This window comes from Staurois parvus, unplaced genomic scaffold (assembly GCF_062004578.1).
Source record: "Staurois parvus isolate SC_StPar_1 unplaced genomic scaffold, SC_StPar_1.0 ptg000691l, whole genome shotgun sequence".
NCBI classification, from domain to species: domain Eukaryota; kingdom Metazoa; phylum Chordata; class Amphibia; order Anura; family Ranidae; genus Staurois; species Staurois parvus.
This window is the reverse complement of record NW_028318487.1, coordinates 829001-835000: the sequence shown is the minus strand read 5'-3', so window position 1 is coordinate 835000 and position 6000 is coordinate 829001. Positions and strand designations below refer to the sequence as shown.

The following is a 6000-nucleotide window of genomic DNA, read 5'->3' as shown; positions in this document are numbered from 1 at the left end:
CAAAGCCCTGTGCTACTTAACTGACCAGATCAATAGCCCTGGAGTTTCATTGACTTGATACTATACTCTGAGTAAAAAGTCTTCCTTGAATTTTTTGGAGCAGGGTTCATGAAGATCAGAGAGTTGTGAGAGCTTTGCCAGGCCATGCTGTTAAATGTGACACTTGTGCTTGGGCCAAGAATAAATGGAGTGAGAATTTCACAAGTAAGGGCCAGTGGAATTGAAGAGCAACGAAGACACCGACCACGAAGGGACTTGAACCCTCAATCTTCTGATCCGAAGTCAGACGCCTTATCCATTAGGCCACGCGGTCTGCTGCAGCTCTTGCTCAACTTTGTGGCATGCGGACTAGGCCACCGGTTAAGGTTGACCTCTGACCTTTTCCAATACTCGCTTTGCTCCAGTGGATTTGCTAGACAAGATGTGAAAAGTTTGACTTGGTGCCAAGGTCATGCTTTAGGAAGGTCATTTGCAAGAGGTCCTAGGTGCACAGGGTTAATACAGCCCCTTCATGTTGCTAAGTGATTCCTAGAGCCCCACGTGTAGAGGACATTTCAAGAGGAAGGACAGGGAAGTTGGTGTCTCTTTTCAGGATGGCCGAGTGGTCTAAGGCGCCAGACTCAAGAGTTCCCTCTTCACATTGCGTGTGTGTTCTGGTCTCCAAATGGAGGCGTGGGTTCAAATCCCACTTCTGACAATCACATTTACTTTCCTCTACAACCACCGCAACCGCTCAGCTTTTCGGGGCTACCACAGAAACAACACTGCTCAAAACAAGGAAAGGAACACTTTTAAAGCACGTCACATCTCAATGGACAAACGTGGCATGCTGGATATCTGGACTTACATGCTGGAGATCATCTTCTCTGCCTCTGCCAGTGCTCATCCTGTTCCTCCTTGCACAAAGAAGCAGATACCGGTCCTGCTGATGGCTTAAGGACCTTCCACGGCCCTGTCCAGCTCTCCTAGATTAACTGCCTTTCTCCCGGAATCTCCTCCACGCTCGTGAGACTATGCTGGGAGACATAGCAACCCTGCTGGCAATGGCATGTATTGATGTGCCATGCTGGAGGAGTTAGACTGCCTGTGCAACCTCTGTAGGGTCCAGGGATCGCCTCATGCTACCAGTAGTGACACGGACGCTAGCCAAATACAAAACTAGTGAAAAACGCTCTGAAAAATAAAAAGATGAACAGGGAAAAAACTGTATGTCAGTGGCCTCCGCCTGTAAAACCATTTCTCTTTTGGGGGTCATCTCATTGTTGCCCGTCCAGTGCACCTGTTGTTGATTTCATTAACACCAAAGCAGCTGAAAGTGATTAACAAAGCCCTGTGCTACTTAACTGACCAGATCAATAGCCCTGGAGTTTCATTGACTTGATACTATACTCTGAGTAAAAAGTCTTCCTTGAATTTTTTGGAGCAGGGTTCATGAAGATCAGAGAGTTGTGAGAGCTTTGCCAGGCCATGCTGTTAAATGTGACACTTGTGCTTGGGCCAAGAATAAATGGAGTGAGAATTTCACAAGTAAGGGCCAGTGGAATTGAAGAGCAACAAAGACACCGACCACGAAGGGACTTGAACCCTCAATCTTCTGATCCGAAGTCAGACGCCTTATCCATTAGGCCACGCGGTCTGCCGCAGCTCTTGCTCAACTTTGTGGCATGCGGACTAGGCCACCGGTTAAGGTTGACCTCTGACCTTTTCCAATACTCGCTTTGCTCCAGTGGATTTGCTAGACAAGATGTGAAAAGTTTGACTTGGTGCCAAGGTCATGCTTTAGGAAGGTCATTTGCAAGAGGTCCTAGGTGCACAGGGTTAATACAGCCCCTTCATGTTGCTAAGTGATTCCTAGAGCCCCACGTGTAGAGGACATTTCAAGAGGAAGGACAGGGAAGTCGGTGTCTCTTGTCAGGATGGCCGAGTGGTCTAAGGCGCCAGACTCAAGAGTTCCCTCTTCACATTGCGTGTGTGTTCTGGTCTCCAAATGGAGGTGTGGGTTCAAATCCCACTTCTGACAATCACATTTACTTTCCTCTACAACCACCGCAACCGCTCAGCTTTTCGGGGCTACCACAGAAACAACACTGCTCAAAACAAGGAAAGGAACACTTTTAAAGCACGTCACATCTCAATGGACAAACGTGGCATGCTGGATATCTGGACTTACATGCTGGAGATCATCTTCTCTGCCTCTGCCAGTGCTCATCCTGTTCCTCCTTGCACAAAAAAGCAGATACCGGTCCTGCTGATGGCTTAAGGACCTTCCACGGCCCTGTCCAGCTCTCCTAGATTAACTGCTTGTCTCCCGGAATCTCCTCCACGCTCGTGAGACTATGCTGGGAGACATAGCAACCCTGCTGGCAATGGCATGTATTGATGTGCCATGCTGGAGGAGTTAGACTGCCTGTGCAACCTCTCTAGGGTCCAGGGATCGCCTCATGCTACCAGTAGTGACACGGACGCTAGCCAAATGCAAAACTAGTGAAAAACGCTCTGAAAAATAAAAAGATGAGCAGGGAAAAAACTGTATGTCAGTGGCCTCCGCCTGTAAAACCATTTCTCTTTTGGGGGTCATCTCATTGTTGCCCGTCCAGTGCACCTGTTGTTGATTTCATTAACACCAAAGCAGCTGAAAGTGATTAACAAAGCCCTGTGCTACTTAACTGACCAGATCAATAGCCCTGGAGTTTCATTGACTTGATACTATACTCTGAGTAAAAAGTCTTCCTTGAATTTTTTGGAGCAGGGTTCATGAAGATCAGAGAGTTGTGAGAGCTTTGCCAGGCTATGCTGTTAAATGTGACACTTGTGCTTGGGCCAAGAATAAATGGAGTGAGAATTTCACAAGTAAGGGCCAGTGGAATTGAAGAGCAACAAAGACACCGACCACGAAGGGACTTGAACCCTCAATCTTCTGATCTGAAGTCAGACGCCTTATCCATTAGGCAACGCGGTCTGCCGCAGCTCTTGCTCATATTTGTGGCATGCGGACTAGGCCACCGGTTAAGGTTGACCTCTGACCTTTTCCAATACTCGCTTTGCTCCAGTGGATTTGCTAGACAAGATGTGAAAAGTTTGACTTGGTGCCAAGGTCATGCTTTAGGAAGGTCATTTGCAAGAGGTCCTAGGTGCACAGGGTTAATACAGCCCCTTCATGTTGCTAAGTGATTCCTAGAGCCCCACGTGTAGAGGACATTTCAAGAGGAAGGACAGGGAAGTCGGTGTCTCTTGTCAGGATGGCCGAGTGGTCTAAGGCGCCAGACTCAAGAGTTCTCTCTTCACATTGCGTGTGTATTCTGGTCTACAAATGGAGGGGTGGGTTCAAATCCCACTTCTGACAATCACATTTACTTTCCTCTACAACCACTGCAACTGCTCAGCTTTTCGGGGCTACCACAGAAACAACACTGCTCAAAACAAGGAAAGGAACACTTTTAAAGCACGTCACATCTCAATGGACAAACGTGGCATGCTGGATATCTGGACTTACATGCTGGAGATCATCTTCTCTGCCTCTGCCAGTGCTCATCCTGTACCTCCTTGCACAAAGAAGCAGATACCGGTCCTGCTGATGGCTTAAGGACCTTCCACGGCCCTGTCCAGCTCTCCTAGATTAACTGCCTGTCTCCCGGAATCTCCTCCACGCTCGTGAGACTATGCTGGGAGACATAGCAACCCTGCTGGCAATGGCATGTATTGATGTGCCATGCTGGAGGAGTTAGACTGCCTGTGCAACCTCTGTAGGGTCCAGGGATCGCCTCATGCTACCAGTAGTGACACGGACGCTAGCCAAATACAAAACTAGTGAAAAACGCTCTGAAAAATAAAAAGATGAACAGGGAAAAAACTGTATGTCAGTGGCCTCCGCCTGTAAAACCATTTCTCTTTTGGGGGTCATCTCATTGTTGCCCGTCCAGTGCACCTGTTGTTGATTTCATTAACACCAAAGCAGCTGAAAGTGATTAACAAAGCCCTGTGCTACTTAACTGACCAGATCAATAGCCCTGGAGTTTCATTGACTTGATACTATACTCTGAGTAAAAAGTCTTCCTTGAATTTTTTGGAGCAGGGTTCATGAAGATCAGAGAGTTGTGAGAGCTTTGCCAGGCCATGCTGTTAAATGTGACACTTGTGCTTGGGCCAAGAATAAATGGAGTGAGAATTTCACAAGTAAGGGCCAGTGGAATTGAAGAGCAACAAAGACACCGACCACGAAGGGACTTGAACCCTCAATCTTCTGATCCGAAGTCAGACGCCTTATCCATTAGGCCACGCGGTCTGCCGCAGCTCTTGCTCAACTTTGTGGCTTGCGGACTAGGCCACCGGTTAAGGTTGACCTCTGACCTTTTCCAATACTCGCTTTGCTCCAGTGGATTTGCTAGACAAGATGTGAAAAGTTTGACTTGGTGCCAAGGTCATGCTTTAGGAAGGTCATTTGCAAGAGGTCCTAGGTGCACAGGGTTAATACAGCCCCTTCATGTTGCTAAGTGATTCCTAGAGCCCCACGTGTAGAGGACATTTCAAGAGGAAGGACAGGGAAGTCGGTGTCTCTTGTCAGGATGGCCGAGTGGTCTAAGGCACCAGACTCAAGAGTTCCCTCTTCACATTGCGTGTGTGTTCTGGTCTCCAAATGGAGGTGTGGGTTCAAATCCCACTTCTGACAATCACATTTACTTTCCTCTACAACCACCGCAACCGCTCAGCTTTTCGGGGCTACCACAGAAACAACACTGCTCAAAACAAGGAAAGGAACACTTTTAAAGCACGTCACATCTCAATGGACAAACGTGGCATGCTGGATATCTGGACTTACATGCTGGAGATCATCTTCTCTGCCTCTGCCAGTGCTCATCCTGTTCCTCCTTGCACAAAAAAGCAGATACCGGTCCTGCTGATGGCTTAAGGACCTTCCACGGCCCTGTCCAGCTCTCCTAGATTAACTGCTTGTCTCCCGGAATCTCCTCCACGCTCGTGAGACTATGCTGGGAGACATAGCAACCCTGCTGGCAATGGCATGTATTGATGTGCCATGCTGGAGGAGTTAGACTGCCTGTGCAACCTCTGTAGGGTCCAGGGATCGCCTCATGCTACCAGTAGTGACACGGACGCTAGCCAAATGCAAAACTAGTGAAAAACGCTCTGAAAAATAAAAAGATGAGCAGGGAAAAAACTGTATGTCAGTGGCCTCCGCCTGTAAAACCATTTCTCTTTTGGGGGTCATCTCATTGTTGCCCGTCCAGTGCACCTGTTGTTGATTTCATTAACACCAAAGCAGCTGAAAGTGATTAACAAAGCCCTGTGCTACTTAACTGACCAGATCAATAGCCCTGAAGTTTCATTGACTTGATACTATACTCTGAGTAAAAAGTCTTCCTTGAATTTTTTGGAGCAGGGTTCATGAAGATCAGAGAGTTGTGAGAGCTTTGCCAGGCTATGCTGTTAAATGTGACACTTGTGCTTGGGCCAAGAATAAATGGAGTGAGAATTTCACAAGTAAGGGCCAGTGGAATTGAAGAGCAACAAAGACACCGACCACGAAGGGACTTGAACCCTCAATCTTCTGATCCGAAGTCAGACGCCTTATCCATTAGGCAACGCGGTCTGCCGCAGCTCTTGCTCATATTTGTGGCATGCGGACTAGGCCACCGGTTAAGGTTGACCTCTGACCTTTTCAATACTCGCTTTGCTCCAGTGGATTTGCTAGACAAGATGTGAAAAGTTTGACTTGGTGCCAAGGTCATGCTTTAGGAAGGTCATTTGCAAGAGGTCCTAGGTGCACAGGGTTAATACAGCCCCTTCATGTTGCTAAGTGATTCCTAGAGCCCCACGTGTAGAGGACATTTCAAGAGGAAGGACAGGAAAGTCGGTGTCTCTTGTCAGGATGGCCGAGTGGTCTAAGGCGCCAGACTCAAGAGTTCTCTCTTCACATTGCGTGTGTATTCTGGTCTACAAATGGAGGCGTGGGTTCAAATCCCACTTCTGACAATCACATTTACT

At 47.9% G+C, this 6000-nt stretch overlaps 7 non-coding genes across 7 annotated transcripts; 3 read left to right on the top strand and 4 right to left on the bottom strand.

Annotated features, from left to right (window-relative positions):
* Positions 1 to 240: 240 nt before the first annotated feature.
* On the bottom strand, positions 241 to 313 carry TRNAR-UCG (transfer RNA arginine (anticodon UCG)). Its single transcript has one exon. It is a non-coding gene; the product is annotated as a tRNA-Arg (tRNA).
* A 1250-nt stretch (positions 314 to 1563) lies between these two features.
* On the bottom strand, positions 1564 to 1636 carry TRNAR-UCG (transfer RNA arginine (anticodon UCG)). Its single transcript has one exon. It is a non-coding gene; the product is annotated as a tRNA-Arg (tRNA).
* Positions 1637 to 1910: 274 nt separating this feature from the next.
* TRNAL-CAA (transfer RNA leucine (anticodon CAA)) lies at positions 1911 to 2020 on the top strand. The gene is made up of 2 exons: positions 1911 to 1948; positions 1975 to 2020. It is a non-coding gene; the product is annotated as a tRNA-Leu (tRNA).
* A 2189-nt stretch (positions 2021 to 4209) lies between these two features.
* TRNAR-UCG (transfer RNA arginine (anticodon UCG)) lies at positions 4210 to 4282 on the bottom strand. Its single transcript has one exon. It is a non-coding gene; the product is annotated as a tRNA-Arg (tRNA).
* A 274-nt stretch (positions 4283 to 4556) lies between these two features.
* TRNAL-CAA (transfer RNA leucine (anticodon CAA)) lies at positions 4557 to 4666 on the top strand. Its single transcript has 2 exons — positions 4557 to 4594; positions 4621 to 4666. It is a non-coding gene; the product is annotated as a tRNA-Leu (tRNA).
* An 866-nt stretch (positions 4667 to 5532) lies between these two features.
* On the bottom strand, positions 5533 to 5605 carry TRNAR-UCG (transfer RNA arginine (anticodon UCG)). Its single transcript has one exon. It is a non-coding gene; the product is annotated as a tRNA-Arg (tRNA).
* A 273-nt stretch (positions 5606 to 5878) lies between these two features.
* On the top strand, positions 5879 to 5988 carry TRNAL-CAA (transfer RNA leucine (anticodon CAA)). Its single transcript has 2 exons — positions 5879 to 5916; positions 5943 to 5988. It is a non-coding gene; the product is annotated as a tRNA-Leu (tRNA).
* The last annotated feature ends 12 nt before the right edge of the window (positions 5989 to 6000 follow it).